Source organism: Notamacropus eugenii, chromosome 5 (assembly GCF_028372415.1).
Source record: "Notamacropus eugenii isolate mMacEug1 chromosome 5, mMacEug1.pri_v2, whole genome shotgun sequence".
NCBI classification, from domain to species: Eukaryota; Metazoa; Chordata; class Mammalia; order Diprotodontia; family Macropodidae; genus Notamacropus; species Notamacropus eugenii.
Genome location: NC_092876.1, coordinates 408,210,250 through 408,231,435, shown reverse-complemented (window position 1 = coordinate 408,231,435; position 21,186 = coordinate 408,210,250). Strand labels below are relative to the sequence as shown.

The window sequence follows — 21,186 nt, the reverse complement described above, 5'->3', positions numbered from 1 at the left end:
ACAGATAAGGGAGTCACTTTATTCTCCATGGTGGCAGGTAGAAAAGAGGTGAGGAAGCATCTGCCTTTTCTCTTATGTCTCATGGTGGTGTCCGAGATGGGGGATAGGGAAGCATTCACCTTTTGTACAGCACCCCCAGCATTCCGCATTCACTGACCGGAGCTCATTTGATTTACAGAGAAGCACACAAAGATGGCATCATGACAACAATAAGCTCATAAGTTTACATTAACTATGGTTATATAATAACATATCAGCACAGAGCAAGAGCAGTGGTGGTGTTTACAGGCTAAGCTTATCAGCATAACGCAAGCGCAGAGTGAGTGTTTATGACCAGAATCCTGGTCCAGCTGCCGGTATCCGATTGGATCCATGCCATCTTACACCCAGCCATGACCAAAGAAGAAGCCACTCTATCTTTGTCCTAATTGGAGAATCTTTAAAGTTGTTAAGTCTGATTGGGGGTAGAGGCCCTTGGAGAAGCCACCACATTAATAAGCTAAAAGCAAAGACAACAGCAGTGAGTGGTGGGGATGAGGAAAAATGTCAAAGTACAGGATCAGCCCAAAGAAGATGGGAGACACTGTACCCTGGAGGAGTTTGCCAGATAATGGTTGTGAAATAATGTTTAAGTCTTGTTTAGAAAGAAAAAAAGAAGTAAGTCTAGCTGTCTCCTAAAAAGTATTTTAAGTCAGGGAAGGCAATTTCCAAATTTAAATATTTAATGTTGTCGGTGCTATGAGCTAATGGTCTCTGCTAACAGAGCCAAGAAGAGGAGCTATCATACTCCTTGCTCCCCACTGACATTTTCAGATTCTTCACTCAGTAACCTCTTCTCCATTGAACCACATACCTTCTGGCTTTTATCAATTTTATCCTTCTGATGGAAAGGTTGGTCTAGATAACCTCTAAGATCCCTAACAAGGATCCTGTAAATACTGACTGCTACTTTTAGTATGTATGCTCATGGCCCACTGGGGCCCAGTCTAGAGGAGGTCCAAGTGGGTCTTACCAATTATCATGCCCACATATTTGAGAGACAGAAAAATACAAGATCTGTGATTTTTTTTTTAACCTAAAAGAATGTCATGTCCCACCTTGCCCAGGATCACACTGCTAAAAAGTTTCTAGAGGCAAGATCAGAACTCACGCCTTCCTGATTTCAAGTCCATTGGAACTATCCATCATACCACTGCATTGGCCTCAGACAATCCGGCTACTTTCAAGTAGGACGTGCCTTCTGCCTCCAGAATGGCCCGGCAGATGTAGCTAGGTCAGAAGGAGGCTTGAAGAAACTAATTCACTGGAATCTCTCATTCTGGGAATGGACTTTCTCCTCATCTCCACCTTGTATTATCCCCATCTGCCTTCCAGGTTAAGTGCATGTGTCACTTGCATGAAGTTATCCCTGATTTCCTCCCCCCTTTACCCAAAATATTCTTTCCCCTGATTAGATTTTCCTAGGACACTTTGCCTAGATCTTTCCTTTACACCATTGCATCCTGCCTTTTATTATAGTAGCGGCTCTCAGAGTGTGGTCCAGTGACCCTTTCAGGGGAACCAAACAATCAAGACTATTTTCATATTAATATTAAGATATTTTAATTTCTAATATGGTGTTGTCATTTTCAAAGAGGCTCAAAGTCCAAGACTTCAATGTCTTTAATCTTGTGTGAATTGAATTTAAAGCAGAGTTGCAAAATGTCATTAGCCTCACTCTTTCTTCCAGAGTCATCAAAGTCTAGTGGCAAGGCAAATGTCAGGATGACTGATGATGGCCCAGGATGCAGTGATGACCTTGGCATCTCTGGTGTCTGACCAAGCTCTAAGTGCTCCATAGCACCTACTTCAGCCACTTTTGTGGCTATTGGAACAAATTGTTCTCATTTACTCCTTAGGTCAGGGAAAGTCTTCATGTTCTTGGGACAGGCAACCCTCTAACACACTGACAGAGCCTGTCAGTTATCCTCAGTCTGGTTTAGTCCATCTGCCAAGATAGTTTTACTGGGCTGTGGCCAGTGAGCATTCTACAGCTTCTTAGAGCCACAGATGAGAGTTGAGGGCCAGGTAGAAAGTAAAGAGATGAGCAGCCCTGAAAAGGACATGGCAAGCCAGAGGGGCTAGTCTTCCTTGAACATCCCGTATGCCCCTATCTAATTTCAAATATGGTAAATATTGATAGAAATAACTCATGTATGGGGGTCCTCCCTAATTTTTAAGAGTGTAAAGGAGTCCTGAGACCAAAAACTTTGAGAACTACTGTATGGTAGCTCTTCCCACCTTCTCCTCTAAATAAAACATGAGTTCCTTGAATACAGAGGCTTAATCTTTTAATTCTTTATCTGGTCTTTTTGTGTGGTGCCTAGCACAAAGCAGGTGCTTAAATAATAGGAGAATCAAACTGAATTGTGCTAAATGGCCTTTCTTTTCTTTTGACTTCTCTCTCATTTTACATATGTTCCTTTCATTCTGTTGAATGTCCTGAATCGTGAAATCCTTCAGAGACCATACCATCTGTTTATTTGTCATATTTTTCATATCTTCACTACCAAAGAGTCTATACCTGAAAATTCTACTCTGATGACAACCTTTCCACTTCCCTCACTCCATTATCTCTTTGTGCATCTATGATCCCTCAGTGTGTCTACCCACTCCAATAGTGGATATCACAATTCATCCATGTGTCTCATTCTTGGACCTCACCTCATCTAAATTTCCCACTGAGGATCTAGATCTACCCAACTGGATAAAGGCTTTTCTCTAAATCTTTTGCATTCAGTGGGTACCATTTGCATTCTCTATCATTTATTCTTTGCTCTTGCTATGGGATTGGTCCATCCATTTTTCTGCTCATCCATTTCCTGTCTACCACTCAAATTTGGTCCCTGGTTCTACTACTTGCTACCTGTAGAACTATAGGTAAATCACTTCTCCTATAGCTACCCTAAGGCACCCTTTCTTCACAGCAAGCTGGATATTCACACCCATACACACACACACACACACTCACTCACTCACTTTTAATCACACCATTTCCTATCTACCACTCAAATTTGGTCTCTGGTTCTACTACTTGTTACCTGTAGAACTATAGGTAAATCACTTCTCCTATAGCTACCCTAAGGCACCCTTTCTTCACAGCAAGCTGGATATTCACACCCATACACACACACACACACACACACACACTCACTCACTTTTAATCACACCATTTCCTATCTACCACTCAAATTTGGTCTCTGGTTCTACTACTTGCTACCTACAGAACTATAGGTAAATCACTTCTCCTATAGCTACCCTAAGGCACCCTTTCTTCACAGCAAGCTGGATATTCACACCCATACACACACACACACACACACTCACTCACTCACTTTTAATCACACCATTTCCTATCTACCACTCAAATTTGGTCTCTGGTTCTACTACTTGTTACCTGTAGAACTATAGGTAAATCACTTCTCCTATAGCTACCCTAAGGTACCCTTTCTTCACAGCAAGCTGGATATTCACACCCATACACACACACACACACACACTCACTCACTCACTTTTAATCACACCATTTCCTGTCTACCACTCAAATTTGGTCCCTGGTTCTACTACTTGCTGACCTATAGAACTATAGGTAAATCACTTCTCCTATAGCTACCCTAAGATACTGTCTCTTCATAGCATGCTGGATTTTCACACCCATACACCCACACACACCCACACACACACACACACACACACACACACACACACTCACTCACTCACTTTTAATCTGTGAGAATTAAGGAGAAAAAAGCCAATTTTGTACTCTCCTGGCTGTAGCTCCAAACAACCTCCATCTGAGTGAGTAGTTTCATTGATTGTTCATTTGTATTCTTTATTTTATTCAAATGCATTATAAATGGTCATTGACCTTAGCTTGTTTGGTTATTGAATGTGTCTTGTCTGAGTGTGAAGGAGGAGAACCTATTTCTTAAAGGCGCAGAACATTTTTTTTCTTTTAGCAAAGCTGGGATTGGGAGCCATGAATAACTGATTAGAGAGAGAACATCTATACAATTTATCAGGGATCCTTTGAACTCTAACCTCATCTCTTTTACAAGCCCATGTAAGACAGATAATAAACATAGCACACAGGAGGGCTGCTAGCACAGGTTCACCCTTGATATGGTCAGACAGGAAAGACACTAAGAAGGGGTTAATTTTAAATCTTACTTTATTCTAGTCTGGTTTTTCTAGTAAAGAGGTTGCTAATAACAGGAGCACAAACTCCTACAGAATTCCCTAATCTCCCATCTCTCAGGGGCCGGTGAGAAGGGGGAGCAACTACCCCTATGTCTTGACAGGGTCAATTGAGACAGGCACAATTTGCGTATACCCCTAAATTCCCCCAAGCATCAATGGGGGTCAGTTGAGGCAAACACAGATTCCCCCCAAGCATTGACAAGGGCCAATCAAGGCACACACAGCATTTGTGCATTCAATCCTAAGGTTTCTCCCTCCACCAGTGCCCACCTGCTTTATAGGGCAACAGACAAAGAAAGCATATTGCCATCAATAGTCTCATAACTATACATCACCTCATCCTTGCATCTCACTGGGCAGCTGCAGCGGATGTTTATACTATTTAGCATTATATATATAACTGTGCAATTGTGGTGGACATGTTTTGAACCATAATTGTGGGATCTCATATCTAATACCTGGGAAATGACAAAAATCTACTTTACACACACTAAAATCCACCTTACTTAACTAAAATTCATCTTACGTACACCCAGTGAGTGGGGGAGAGGGAGAGAAAAAGAGGAGTACAAGGAAGAGTAGTTAGCCAAGAAAAACACATTTGCTGTGAAGAGAAACCAGCCACTTTTAACTCAAAGGCACCTTAGGGTTGGTCAGTTTTACAGCTGGAAGTACTTAGCTTGATAACCAGGCCTAGGGAGAGGTGAAGTGATCATGCTTATGTGAATTCTGGTAAGTTTGTTGGCTTACTGGTCTGCCAACTATCTGTGTTCTGTTTATCTGTGCTAGGGAATTTCTGGTCTCGCTTACACTTCCCACTCCATGTGGTTAGAAAAAAAATTAATGATTTTTAATTGAACTGAATCAAGATTAGATTTTCTCTTTCATATGGATAGCTAATTGACAAAGTGAACAGTTAATGCTGGTGAATTGAATACTCTAGCAATGGTTTAGTTCCACAACTGGATAGGGTGGATTGTGGGTAACCCAGGACTGAGGATTGACCAGGAAGATGACCAAAGGGGCAGGGGATTCTAGCATGCTAAAGAGGGAACCATTAAAATGGGATCCAGATGAGATAAGGAGGCAAGTAAAGCTTCAAGGGGGCTATCAGCTCAAGAGATTAAAAAGAAGACAGGGATTTGTATCCTGGTTCTATTGTTTGCTACTTCGTACTTTGAGATATTCCTCCCCTCCCTCAAGCTTCAGTTTCCTCATCTGTAAAATGAGGGACTTGATTTAGACTAGGGTTTTTAACCTGGAGTCTATGAGTTAATTATATACATATATAGCCACACATAGACCACACACATATTTGGTAATTGTATTTCAGTAGAATTGGTTGGCTTTGTAATCCTTTGTATTTTATTTTATGCCTTTAAAAAAACACTTTTTTTTCCCAAGGGGTCTGTGGTTTACACTAGACTGCCAAAAGGGTACATAACATGAAAAAAGATTATACTCCCCTGTACCAGAGGAGCTCTAGTGTCCCTTGCAATTTTAAATACTACAGTCTGAAAGAAAAAAATATAAACAACCAATATCATAGGTAATCCTTAGTGTCAGAGAGGTCATGGGCAAGTTCATCCATATATTTCCAGTTGAGAAAAAGCAGTTTTGACTAGGGAGAGTATTTCAAGGAATTATTTAAAATAGTAGCAACTGTCATTAAGGTTTAGGAAAAATCAAATAGAGCACCAAGCCTGCAGTAAGAAAAACCTAAGTTCAAATTTGACCTCAGTTCTTTATTAACTATATCCTAGCTATAAATCAAATATCCTATGATTTTATTCCCTAAATTCCTGAATCCCTTGCACTAGTTCACATCCTATTCTTGGATCTACAGCTCCTTGTTCTGCCTCTCACCCCCCTCACCCCACCACCCTCATGTCTCTTGCTCCTTACCCACCCTGACCCATTCCTTTTGGATCCCCTGCCCCAAGTCATGAAAGTCACCAGCAGGAGTCTGGAGCTAGAGAACTATCTTCTTCCACTGTTGGCAAATGGGAGAAGTGAAGAATAATTAATCCTCTATTTTTCTGTTTCTTTTAATGCATGTGTTAGTTTCCAAATATATAATGTGATACCTTTTTCTTTAGGAATACAGTAGCTACTCACACAGGCATACATATCTCCTGAAGGAGCCTATCCACAAGGTGTACCTAAGAGTCTTTGCCATTAAGAGAGTAAAATTGATCTTAAAGCAGATGGTAATTGGATGAATGCCAACACAGACTGCCATAGAAATGAGGGCAAGGTATCTCTTTCTATGGAGGGCAAATTGGCTTTTTTCCACCTGGGGATCTAATGTCACAGAAGTGCTTTTCTTGAGCCAAGGCTTTTGAAAGAAAGAGAAATAGATTAGCTGCTAAGGAGAACTCAACAGAATAACCTCCAGCAGTCACTCATTAGGGTATACAAAGAAAGCATGACAACCAGTGTCAGTGGACACTTTCAGATACTATTCTTAATTGCAGAAGTTAGCAATACTGCTTTGTAGAGGTGTAAGGAAATATCCCAGGCAGAAATAGGGGAAGCATTTAGGGATAATTTCCTTAGATTCTAATAGGCCCATGTCCTAGATCTGTCTGAAATGGGACCCCTTCTCTCTGTGGCTACCACTACCACATCTAGCTTCTAGAAGTGACTTTACTCCCTAGAATTAATTCACTAGTACTGAATGAGCTCTGGTGTCTTTCTCCCTTAGCTCCACTAGGGAGAAATTTAGGTTTTTGAAAAGGAAATCGACTTGAAAAGTAATGGCAAATAAAATACAAAACCATAGAACTAGTGATTCACAGAGCACAGAAATATAAAAAGGTGTTGTATGGTCTCCACATGACTCCTTTTCTTCTGACACTTCCCAAGAGTTTACTTAGAACTTAGGCTCCTAATGCTCTAAGTCAAGGGTGGGGAACCTGTGGCCATGAAGCTACTAAGTAGAACCCACTGGAAATGCCTCCTAATTAAATCTAGCTCTAGTTATAAAAAACAAACACTTTAACCATATATCATAGTAAAGGCAAAAACAGTATCCTTAAAATAGCAAGCATTATGATATCATTCTATCAACAAATATTGATTAAGATTCTTTTGTGTGCCAGGTATTGTACTATAGGTTGGGGATACAAAACCAAAACTTAACCAAAAAATGCCTGCCTTCAAAGAACATACATTCTATTAAAGGAGAGAATATGTATACATACAAATACACAAAATATAGATAGAAAACTAGACCTGTGATATCATTGGTATAAAGAATTCCTAGATGACACTCCCATACAGTTTGGTACCTTCTCTACAACTTAAAGCCTCAGAAAAATCCTTATAGCTTTAAAAGGTTGTAACTTGCTCAGGATTTCAGCCAGTTTGGGCCAGAGGACAGACTTGAATCCAGGCCTTTGGTACACTGCCTCTCTTGAAATAAAATAAATACAAGGAAATCTCAGAGAAAAGGGACTTGCAACAGGAGAGAGCACAATAGATAGAGCACTGGACCTACAGTTAGGCAAACCTGAGTTTAAATTTGATTGTATGTACTTATTAGCTGTGTGACCCTGGGCAAGTTACTTGGGGAAACTGAGGCAGACAAGGGTCATATAACTAGGAAGGGTTTGTGGGCAAATTTGAACCCAGGTCCTTCTGAGATCCAGATGCCTCTAAGGACAGGATAATTTAAGAGTCACTGGGCTACCTGAAAGTTAAAAGCTGAAAAGGAGCCTGGACATCATATTTTAAGAAATCATAAAAGAAAACTGCCCATATCTCTTAGAAAATAAGGCAGAACGAATATAGAAAGGATCCACTTCTCACCTTCTGAAAGAAAACCCAAAAGGAAAACTCCCAGGAACATTATAGCCAATGTCCAGAGTTTCTAGGTCAAAGTAAAAATACTGCAAGTAGCCGGAAAGAAAGAATTCAAGGAGAAGAAAGTTAGGGACATTATTTTATACAATTTGAATGTTTAAGTAGAAGTCTATTCAAACAAGGAGAAAGGGTTGGAGGAACAGTTGACACTTAAACTCTAATATGAACCAGTCAAAAAAAAGAATACACAGGTACAGGAATACATATCAGCCAACAGAGAATCAGGAAAGAAAGGGGAGAAGGAGGAAGGGAGAATAAGAGGAAGAATAGATTAAGGGTATGGTGGATGAAAGATGAAATAGATGAATGGGGAAAAAAAGGTTTGATCTTCCAAGTATATGGATTTATTAAGCAATGAATACCAATTGCCTAACAAACCAGGACCAGGCCCCTTCCTCATCTTAGGGCTGGACTCCAATGCAGGGGAAGACAGACTTTTATACATTAAAAAAAATTTATGAAATAAGGCCAATTAATTTAAAGGAATCGTTGCAACATTAGGTAATTTGATTCCTAATGGGATGAAAGAGTAGAGACTTTCCAAGTTGAGAGGGAAAGAGTGAATAGGTACAATTCCCTAAAATCAGAAAAGGAGGTATCCTATCCCCAAGTGCCTGTAAACAATTAAAGGAAGATGGAAACAATAACTGATTGATCAGTACAGAATCATTTTTCAGATAAGACATATGGGTTGCTTGAAATAGGCAATTATGAGAAAACTCCTTGCATCAATCTTTGGATCTGACCAGGTTTCTGGTCAGCATAACCTAGGTGCTAAGTTAAGGGTCTCTAAGCAGTAGGTAGAAGAGGTTCAGCTTCCCAGTCATTCAGGGGTAAGTTCAAATAACACAGTAAGGTTTTCTTCCAATTCCCATAACTGAATAAAGTTTTCCTACAAGACAAAAATTGGACGAGACTCATAATTGAACAGGGCACTGAGTTAGTTCCAGAACTGAGTCACAAGATGGAATCAGTGTGGTTCGCTCAGTTCCCACAATCAACCACTTGTGGTCCTAATCTCCTCAGTCTCCTCAAGGGAGAAAGTAATTCTAAGCAAAACAAACTATAAAAGATCTACAAAAATATCTATAGCTCTTTTTTCAGTGACAAGGAATTGGAAACTGAGGAGGTTTCTATCAACCGGGAAATCTGAACAAATTATGGTATACAGATGTGATGGTATATCATCATACTGCAAGAAAACAATGAAGGTAATGGTTTCAGAGAAACCTGGGAAGATGTGCATGAATATATATGTATGTGTATATATACGTATGTATATGTGTATATATACGTATACATCTACATGCATATAAATACATACATATATACATACACCACACACACATATATATACATATACACACATACAGAGAGAAAGAGAGAGAGAGCCAGGAAAACAATTTATATAATGACAAAACTGTAAAGAAAGACAACTTTGAAATAATTAGGAATCAACATAATGACCAACCACAAGTCCAAAGTCATGATGAAACATCCCCGCCTTCTGATAAAAAGGCAAAGGACGCAGAGTACGGAATAAGACATATACTTTTTGGACATGGCTGATGTGGAAATTTGTCTTGTTTGACTATATGAGTTTATAACTGGGGTTTTGTTTTTCTTTCCTTCTCTGTGGGATAGAGGAAAAGTAGAGTGAATGGGAGGGAGAGAGAAAAAGAGAAGGGTGTGTGTTTTTTGCTAATTAAAAAATAAAATTTATGTTTTAAAAATTCTACATGCATACCTTCAATGAGAGTCAATCTTGGAGCTGTCATCAGCTCTTTCTTTTACAGAAATCTTATCTGAAACTAAACTACAATCCTGCAAAGCACTGGCTCGATTTCCATCCCCAGTCCTGGTCTAGCTGCCTCTATCTCTCTCTGACTTCCTCAGCATGTTTCTATGTCTAGAGCAGTAGCTGAAGTATGATCTAGCTCTTGGTGAAGGCTGGTTCTCCATTTCCATCAAGGTCTAATTCACTCCCTGTTCAAAGCCTGTTCAGAACACCTCCTTTCATAAGGCTCTCCCAGCACCCAAGACCAAAGGACGCTCTCTCTTCAAAGTTCCAAACACCTCTCAGAACTACCACAGGGCTCTTCTTCATAGTGTTAGAGTGCTTCTAGCTCTCTACTCATTGGAAAAGCTGGGCCTTTAACAGGCATAGCCTGGGCCTAATGAATTTGCATACTTTTCTTCCCCCACCTCCCCATCAAAAGAGAATTTCATTTCTCAAGTTGAAAATTCATTACTCACTCGGACCCTTTATCAAAGTCACCACCACTCCATAGCACACCTATTTTAAATTTAAACATGTAGCATAGACCCCCACCAGCCTGCTTCTCTCCTGTCAAAACCCTGGGACTGCTCATTATTTCCCAAGTTCAATATTTTGTTTTGAAGTTTCCATCTATTCATACCCATAGCTCCAAGGTCCCTCCAATGACTCTGTGCTGGACTATGACAGGTTATTCATTAGGTCAGAGCAAACAACATTTATTTAATACAGGATATAAGATGCAGCATGGCACAATGAGACAAGTACTGATTCTGGAATCAAGAGGTCATGTGCTCATATCCCACCTCTGACATTTGCTTCCTGCATGACCTTGGGCAAGTCATTTAACTTCCTTGGGCTTCCATTTCTTCATATGTAAAATGAGAGAGTTCAATGAAATGGCTTCTGAGATCCCTTTCATCTCTAGACCAATGATCCTGAACCTAGAAATAAGAAATTATATCATGTCTTAAATGTCACCCAATTAATCCCTCTGTCCTCCCAGCACAATGAGAGAGGACACAGTCAGACAACTCATGGCCAAGTTTTAGAGATTAGCATCTGATAGAGTATCTCTAACAGCTTTTTCTTAGTCACTTTCATTTTGGCGTTAGCGTAGTAACTAGGTAACATTGTCTTGTTAGTAATCAAAGTCTTAGGATGTTTGAGCCAGGCCTGTGCCAACTGCATCTATTTCCACATCTTCGTTATCTTTAATACTTTTGCCCATTTAAACCATGCTCTCACCATCAATTTTCAGTATGATGGAGATGTGTTTGTCATTTCTTTCAATCTCACTCATCTTCTGTACCCTCATCCCTCTATTATCACCATCTCTCCATCACACCACCCACTACAAGGTTCTCAAAGCTTGCAAATTTCCTATGTTGTGACCACTTTTACCCAGTCAGAGTGTGATGTTGCCATACTGTATGCTCATACACAGCTTTCAGACAAGTATAGTCCAGCGTACTTCATATGAAATGAGGCTCTCTCTTGGACCCAGAAATTGTGGGGACATGGAATCTATCCACAGACATAGAGAATAAACTTGTGATTTCCTTGATACAAGGGACCCAGATAAGAGAACTCCCTCTGCCAATGCCTCCCAAAGCCCCTTGATACTTATAGAGTTTCTGAAATATATAGCTTAAAGGACTGAAAATTTAAATGACTTGCCCGGGGTCACACAACCAATATACATCAGGACTGGAACCCAAATCTTCCTTGTTTATAATAATAATATAAATTTTCTCCTAATGGTAAAGGAAATTAATGAAGCACTATGGATTGTTGTCATGTTATTTCAGTCACATTTCAGTGACCCCATTTTTGGGGTTTTTGTGGCAAAGATATTAGAGTGGTTTGCCATTTCCTTCTCCAGCTCATTTTATAGAGAGGAAACTGAGGCAAACTGGGTTAAGTGACTTGTCCAGTGTAACACAATTAGTGAGTGTCTGAGGCTGGATTTGAACTCATGAAGATAAGTCTTCCTGATCTCATGCCCAGTGCTCTGTTCACTGCCCCACTTATCTGTGTACTTAATAAATGTTCATTGAATGAATGGGTGAATGGCTCTGTCTCTAATCTATATGAAGATTAGGTGATATCCTACCTGTTAATAATTAGTTTGGTATCTTAAAAAAAATCCACAGAGCCCAACTCTCCCTTTCCCATTCCTGGAATATGCTAGATCTCACTTTTTCCTCATGGGTATTTTTTTCCCCAAATTTTATCAATGCCTTTGCTTTTCATAACATGTTTACTTCTCAATAAAGGGCTCATTGAATCTTCCGTTGTAATAAAGAAAAACAATTAGGCAACACCAAATGACAAGAAGACCTTGTTTGGTAGCATATGCAACATTCTGCTCCCATAATCTCCCACAGATCTACTGAGAGGAGGCATGCGTGTCTCATATCTATTCAACAGGATCAAGATCAGTTAGTCATTATGATTAATCTGTTTTCCTTCCTTATATAATTGTGTTTCTTTCCAATAGACTTGACATTCTTAAGGGCTGAGGAGAGAGAATTCAGCTAAATGTACTGAGTAAGTGGTTATGCAAGCATGAGAACTGTTTATATTTTCTTTTAGAAAACCTAGATTTCAACTCTTTGATAAATGAGGATAATAATAGCACCTAGCCTACAAGGTTGTTGTGAGAATCAAATCAAATCATATATGCAAAATGCTCTGTAAGCCTTAAAACATCATGTTAACTAGCATTCCTACTGCTACTCATAAGCTAATGCTCTGGCCTTTTCCTCCCTCTCTCTGCCAGCAAAAATGCCCTCTGCCAGCTCAGTTTCTTCCTCCAGAGGGAGTTGTTTCCCATCCTAAGGCCTGCTAAACCCATATTGCCCTTTAAAAAAAAAAGACCCATAAGGCTCCCGAGAAGGGTGTTAGGAAACGACAGTGATAGACAGTATAAAAATGCCACAGGGATTAATCCTGGGATGTGTTCAACTTTTCTGTGGTGAAGTTCAGGGGGAGAATGGGAAAGCAAACAGACTGACAGAGTGATTGCCTAAAATCCCTGAGCCTTACAAAGGGGAACCCTGTCTGTTTTATCAAGTCCTTAGCTGTAAAAACAAACAGTATATAACTCAGAAAAGTCAGGAGCCAAATCCTAGTAGAACGTATGAGAATTCCCAAGTCTTTTCCGGGGCTGCCTTTTCTTCGGCCTTCTTGTGTTGCCACCCCAGCTTCATGAAATCTGGGGCTCTGCCAGGGACAGCTGTCTATTTAGCAGTCAGTGGGGGTGTCCCAGGGCCCTCACCCTGTCAACAGTGGATCAGCCACACTACTTATTCGGAAAGGTAAGTGGGACATATGATCTGGACAGAGCCATGACTTGGTCTGCGATGGGCTGCTTTCATCTATGGTGAATAAGGCAAAAAATTTTCTTTCCTTCTTTCTCCCTCCCTCCCTTCCTTCTTCCTTTCTTCCCTTTTTCTCTCCCTCCCTCCCTTCCTTCCTTCCTTCTTCCTTTTCTTCCTTCCTTTCTTTTTTCTTCTTTCCGTCCATCCTTCCTCCCTCCTTGTCTCTATTTCTTCCTCCTGTTTTCCCTTCTTCCCTTTCTTCCTCCCTCCCTCTCTTTCTCTTCCTTTCTTCCCTTCTTCTTTTCCTTCTTTTTCTTTTTTTTACAAGAATTTATTATCTCTCCTCACTGCCCCCTTCCTGTTACACAATATTTTTAAAAGAAAAACATCATAACAAGCATGCACAGTCCAATAAAAACAAATTCCTATGTTCAGAAACATTTATCTCATTCTACATTTTAAGCTCATCCCCTCTCTGACAGGAGAGGAGTTGCATGCTTCATCTTTGGTTCTCTGGAATCATGGTTTCTCATTGCATTGATCAGAATTCTAAAGCCTTTCAAAGTTGTTTGTCTTTATAATGTTGCTGTCATTATCAAAATTGTTCTCCCAGTTCTACTCATTTCATTCTGCATCAGGTCATAGAGATCTTCCCAGTTACCTCTGAAAATGTCCATTTTGTCATTTCTTGTAATGTAATAATATTTCATTGTGGTGAGTAGGACAAAATTCTAAAGCAGCGGCATAGACTATCCCAGCCTAAATAACATTTCCTGAAGCCCCACCTAATCTTTGGTTTGGGGGAACCCCGCCCCCTCCACCACCACCCCCCAAGAAAAATTCTGGAAGTTCCTGCAAGCTAAAGAAGAGGCTGCTTTATAATTAGCTTACATTTTTTCATAAGTAGGGCTCAGATAAATTTGCAGATAATTTACAAACCTGCAATATCTAAATAACAGCTTGCCTTTATGAAGTATTTTTATCATAGTTTCTAGTGCTCTTTCACTCTAGAAATCACACTGTATCTATTTTATATTTGCTTATCTGAATATGTATTGTTTCTTTTTCTCCCTTCTCCCCAACCTTAGTAGAATACAAGCTCTTGAGGACAGAGATTAATTATTTTGGTTTGGTTTGGTTTTTGTATCCTCTGCACATAACAGTGCCTGGCACATAAAATGCATTTCATAAATGTTTATTAAATAATTGAATAAATATAAAATAACCTCACCTGAACCTCACTACAACTCTGCCAAGTAGGTAGCATAAATGATGATGGCCCAGTTTACAAAAGGAGAAACTGAGGTTCACAGACATGGCCAAGAACCATACATTGAGTAGTAGAGTTGGAGTACAAATTGAGTTCTTCTGACTCTAAGCCAGTAATCTTTCCAGTGGCTCATATTGAGTTTTAATGAAGTATATGGATTTGACATAAACCATATGGAGCTTTACCAGTCCACTCATAGCTCAGTAGGATATGTGGTAGAAAAGTTGCATGGAAGATACTAAAAGTCAAATCATTCTAAAGCCCTATTTGTGAAGACTTGAGAGAATGAGATAGAGACCAGTAAGGGGCATAGTTCTGTGACAAAGAAAGGGGCTTCTGATACATTGGAGAGAAATTAAAAGGCTGATTAGAGGGTTTTTTGTTGTTTAGTCATGTCTAATTTTTTGTGGCCCCATTTGTGGTTTTCTTGACAAAGATACTGGAGTAATTTGTCATTTCCTTCTCCAGCTCATTTTGTAAGTGAGGAAACTGAGGCAAACAGGGTGAAGTGACTTGCCTGGGGTCACACAGCTAGTAAGTGTCTGAGGCTAGATTTGAACTCAGGAGTATGAGTCTTCTTGACTTCAAGCCCAGTGCTCTATCCTTCATACCACTTAACTGTCCTGGTTAGGGATTTGGTATAAATAATTCTCAGATAAAGGAACTCTTCCTACCTATGCAAATCAGCACTTTCTCTACAACATATAATCTTGAGTTTATCTTGTTCTGGTCCTAGGAATGACTGGACAAGCTGCTTCCCCTCTTTGAGTCTCAGCTTTCACATCTGTATAATGAAAGTGTTCATCAAAATAATTTGTATGGTTCCAACCATCTTTTAACATTTTATGGTTCCCTATAAACTTGTCCATCTCCTAAGCTGGACTTGGGAGTTGTATATCTTTCGTGTTTTTATACCCCAAACATTGCGTGGTTTCTTGCTTCAGTTTTGTTCACATAACCATTTGCACAGTTCCATTTTTGTCCTGGCTCACCTAAACTCAAATCCTTTCTGTACCAAATGATTCCATTACATCTAACACTGGTGCCCTCTAAGAATCTCTCTATGGATTTATGGTCCAATACTCTTCAGTCATCTGTAGAACATAAGTTTTAGGTTTTAAGATTAAGGACAAAGGCAAAAGAGGAGAGATTTAGAGGAAAGCAGGTAAGAGCAGAACAAGGAGAACTGGTAACACCTAGGAGATCAGAAATGGGTGTGGTTTATTTGACGTGGCTTTGTTTTACACATAAATCCTGGGAATAGAACTCAGTGGGTAGGCAGCTTGTAAAGGTAGATGAGCTTTACAGTCTCTGTTACAAAGAAATTTTACTTCAACAGCTGGTGAGAGCTACTGAGAGGAACAAGTTTCTATTGTAATGCTAGCTGTGCCTGTACAGAGATTCATGTACTATCGACAGGCAAAAACTTCATGTAGCTCTTGTCAGATCGATACACTTCATTAACACTCAGCCAATAACTCCATTAACACTGATGATAGCTTGTTTCTACTTTTGGCAACAAGGTCCAAGCTCACAGAATGATTGATTGTAACTTCTCTAAGTCTGTATTTCCAAAATTAACTCCAGCTTGCTAGAGGTCCACGTAACAGGCTCGACAAAGAACCCTGTCTAAAGAACGTACATTCAGTGTTTTTTACATGCCAAGCACTGTGCGAGATGTTATAAATAGATCTTGCTTTTAATGAATTTATATGTATTGGAAGGTTGGAATGGGGTAGAGACAGGACATATGATATAAGGGAGAATATGATAGTGACCAAAGAATCATCCAAAAAGTGCTCCAGAAAAATTTGAGGAGGGAGAGATATATCAGTATGTAAACTCCTGGAATCAACTACCCAGCAAAATTGAGCATAATCTTTCAAGGGAAAAGATGGACATTCAATGAAATAGGGGGCTTTCAATTATTCCTGATGTAAAAACTAAAGTGAATAGAAAATTTGATCTTCAAATACAAGATTCAAGAGAAGCATAAAAAGGTAAACAAGAAAGAAAAATAAGGTTAAACTGTTTACATCTCTACATAGGAAGATAATATTTATAACTCTTGAGAACTGTGTCTTTATTGGAGCAGTTAAAAGGGGTATACATAGACAGAGGATGTGGGTAGAAGTTGATGATAAAAAACAATGAAGGGGAGAATGGATCTAGGGCATTGTTTTTTATTTATTGAATTCTTGAAGATTAAATTACAGGGAGTTCACTACACTGATAAAAAGACAGGATTAACAGATATAGATATATGCTAAACAGATAGATATATGCTAAAATGCCAGAAGAAAAATCCAAACAACACCAAAAGAAGCAGGAAAAATAAAACTAGATCTTTTTGAAGCCCAATAAAATAGATAACAAAATATACCACAGGAATTAAAGTATGAAATAAAATTATCAAAAGTATTTAAAAACAGTAAAGAAGGAGCTAAATATGTCCAAGAACTCTCAGGACAAGGTAATGATGAGCCATAGCAGTTTAAAAGTATGGATTCAATAAAAAAAAAAAAAAGGAATTATTTCACTGGAGGAAAGAGCATCAGAGGAACGTGCATAAGCCCAGGAAACTATAAAGCTCAATAATCTATATGAATAAAAATGATAGAACTGGAGAATAGAATAAGAAAAGAAAAAAACCTCAAGGTAATATGGTCTGGATTCCAAAGCCAATGATCTCCCCACGGTATCAAACAAGGAGGATCTGCAGTTTTGTCTCTGAGGATGATTGCACTGTAAGTTTAGTGGATAGTCTTCAAGAGCTGATTTTGAATAGAAAAAAGTCGTCACCTTGTTGTGATGATCATAAGTTGTAGTCAACTTATGATGTGACTCTCCAGCTTTAGTTAAGTTTGGTCCTCAGGTAGCTATCATACAGTTTGTCATCAGACCTGGATTGAAGGCATTCTAGCTTGGTAAAAGCAACCTAAACCTGTGATCCACTGGCACAAACTCTCAGTGTTTCTAGGGTCACCTTCATACCTGAATGGGGCATCCAGAGTAGGATTTTATAGAACTTACAGAAATTCACAATAACTCCCATTTATATAGAGCTTTAAAGTCTGCAGAGCTTTTCCCACAAAAGCCATGGGAGGGAGGTAGTATAAACATGATTAATCGCATTTTATAATTGATGGAGACCCTGAGAAGTTAAGCGATTTTCCCTTGGTCACACAGTATCAGCTACTAAGCATATCAGGAAGAATTCAAATACAGTTCTGACTGCAATATCCTTATTGGGAAAGGTTCTTGCTCAAATCTGTTTCTATCCTATACACATAAAACTTACATAACTAGGCTTATACTTAACTTTGGCATTTCCCAACTTAGAGTATTAGTAACTAGAAAGTCTTATGATTTGCAGGGATTTGTATGGTGAGGAGGCGAACCTCTTTTTTAATTATAGAGTAGAAAATATATATGAATGTGACTTCTAAACTAATTAAAAGAATAATTTCAACAAGGTTGCAAGTTATAAAATACATCTACATAATTTGTCACATGTCTATATGTTATCAACCGAATCATCAAGAAGAGATAGAGAAATTCCATTTAAAATAACTAAAGAAAGTATAAAATATTTGGGAGTCTGCTTACCTAGGCACACACAGGAACAGTATGAATACAACTGCTAACAATGTTTACAGAAATCAAGGCAGACTAAAATAATCAGAGAAATATGAATTGTTTGTGGTAGGCTAAATCAATATTTTAAAATACCAATACTATATAAATTATTTTACTTATTCAGTGCTATAACATTAGGAATGCTTTATAGAATTATAAAAATAAAAACAAAATATTGGGAATAAAAGGTTAGGAATCTCAATAAAAATAAGGAAAAAGTGTGAAAGACATAAATTCTTGGTAATCTATAAACCCAAGAACTCCAGCTACTGGTTTAAGACCCACTCTTTGACAAAAGAAATAGTTAACTGAGAGAGAAAAAATAAACTTTGCAGCAAGCTTTTTTGATTAGGGTTTTATTTCCAAGCTATGTAAGGAGCTTATTAAAATGTATAAGAACAGAAGTTATTCCTCAATAGATAAACTGTCAAAAGATATGAACTAGTAAATGATATGAACTAGATAAGAACTAGGAAACAACCCAAGCTATCAATAGCCATAAAAAAAGGATACTCCAAATTATTAATAATTAGAGAAACACAAATTAAAGGAAGTCTGAGGTTCTATGTCTCAACCATAAAAAATAGCTTCAAAATAAAAAAACTAAATGACATCCTCTGAGGAGGCTATAGGAAGACAGGTATACTAATACACATTTGGTAGAACTGTGAATGGTTCAGTTGTCTATACTTTCTACCCTACTGATAACACATCTTGAACTATACCACATGAATATCAAAGCAGAAAAGAATTCATATATACAACATATTTATAGTAACTCTACTTGTAATGGCAAAAGGCTATAAACTAAGCAGATATCCATCAGTTGTGGAAAGGCTGAGCAAATTTTGGTATGTGAATATAATAAAATATTATTTGCACCATTAAGAAATAATGAAAAAAATAATAAAAGAGATTATTTTTGAGAAACTAGGGATATACAAACTGTTACAGCATGGGAAGAAAAGACAACGAGAATAATTTGCACAATAATGACATTGTAAAGAAAACATCTTTGCAAGACCTAAGAACACTGACTGGACTAATAATGAAGTATGTTACTCACCTCCTGACAGAGGGGTAATAGTTTCAAATTAGAATTTTTTATTATTTGATATTTGATTTTTTGATATGGCCAATGTGGAACTTTGCTTTGCTTGACTATATGTATATTTGTTCAAAGTGTTTTTGTTTTTTCATTTGATAGAATGATGTAGAGGGGAAAGTAGAGACAGGGTTCTCTTCCTGTAAAAGCAAAGACCCTGACATATACAGGAGGGCCTCCTGTGTAGGTTCTTAGATCTGCTTTTCTAAAAGGAAAGGCAACTTTTGAGGGGTCAACAGTCACTTTAATATGGTTGGTCAACAAGATATGAATTCACCTACTATTAAAGCATAATGTTGATGGCTAACAATATCATTGCATTGCTACTTCTGGAAGGAAATCTCTAAGAACCTGGAGTTCTGTCATTGTTTAATCTGATTCTTTGTGACCCTATTTGGGGTTTTATTGACAAAGGTTATTTCTTTTTCCAGCTCATTTTACAAAAGAGGAAACTGAAGAGTCCTGCCCTTAATCCTGTACAATTTGGGTGAAGAAGCAAATGGTATGATTATCAAATTTGCCTATAACACAAAGCCAGGAGAAATAACTAATATGATGGATGCCAGAATCAGGATTCAGAATATCTCAATAGATTGTAAAACTGGGCTGAAATTAACAAGATAAAATCAAAGAGGAATGAATGTAAAGTCTTGCATTCTGGTTTTAAAAATCAGCTACATAAGCATGAGATAGGGAAGACCTAAATTCATAGTAGCCTGTGCACTGCTCTGGGTGTTCCATTTCATCACAAGGTCACTGTGAGTTACTCAGTATAACATAGCTGCTTTAAAAAAAAAGGCTAATATAGTCTTAAATTGCATTAATACAGGTATAATTATACAAGTGCAGACCATATCAAGGGAGGCTCCATTTGGTCAGAGCACATCTGGAAACTGTGTTCAGTTCTACATGGTAAGAGAAAAAAGGCCAAGGTCTCCCATTTCATCCAGGGCCATTGCCAGTTGTCTTTACCTGACTTGCTACTGGACTCCAATGACTACAGGAGAGAGTGAGACTGATGACTTTGCATAGGCCTTCTCCTCACTTAAATCCAATTCATTTGAAAGTCAAGACATCATCCTGCAGATATCATTGGTCCTCTTCTAGGAGGAAGAAGGAACAATAACAACCATATATTAAGAAGACATATCTGTCCAAGGCAAAGCTCATCAAACCCATATGTTGACGGGAGTTTGCTTAGAGGAATGTGTGACCAACCTGCGATATGGAGAGGTCTGATGCCAAGATCTATAAACTTCATCGGATGTTGTCTTCATCAAATACTTATTGGGCTCACTATCTCTTATGGATAAAGCACTCAGTTAGGGGTTTAATAAATATATGTTGTGAGAAGCAACTTAGTATAGTGAGGGACTACCATGGACTGGAGGTCAGGGAGACCAGAGTTCAAATCCTTATTGCACCTTTATTAACTACGTGACCCTGGGAAAGGCACTGTCATAGAGTCCCAAAGTGGGCAATAATACCACCCCCTAGGAAGTGTTGGAACTGTCCAGAGGGTAGTAGTAGCCTCGGGTACAATTGGGGGGTGGGGGTGGGACTGAACAAAAATAAGGAGGCAATGGAATCATAAGGAAAGAAGAGAAGAGAATTTTGACAAACCATTTGTATATGTTTGATCTGTTGTATATCAGAGTTAAAGCTGTAGTGATTACATTACTTTCCAAATAAACACACAAAATGCAAGTTATAACTAATCAGTGGTCAAATCTGCTAACAAGTCTTAGCGAGCAAGGCAGGTGTGCATGTCATGCATTGGCAGTAAGTCCAGCATGCATTGGCAAGAATATGTGCTGTATCAACAAGGCAATAGTCACAGCACCAACGGCGACTATGAATATGCCAGCGTTATCTCTGAATTGCAAATTATAACAGACTCTCCAAATAGAAAGCAGAAGAATAATATTTATTCAGACAGCAGAAAGCCGAATCCCAGAACCAG

The 21,186-nt window shown here is 38.6% G+C and overlaps 1 long non-coding RNA gene across 1 annotated transcript; it reads left to right on the top strand.

The window, feature by feature from the left end:
• Window positions 1-12,638: 12,638 nt before the first annotated feature.
• Window positions 12,639-20,937, top strand: LOC140506943 (uncharacterized). The gene is made up of 3 exons (XR_011968163.1): window positions 12,639-13,206; window positions 19,655-19,725; window positions 20,053-20,937. It is a non-coding gene; the product is annotated as an uncharacterized lncRNA (long non-coding RNA).
• Window positions 20,938-21,186: the final 249 nt, after the last annotated feature.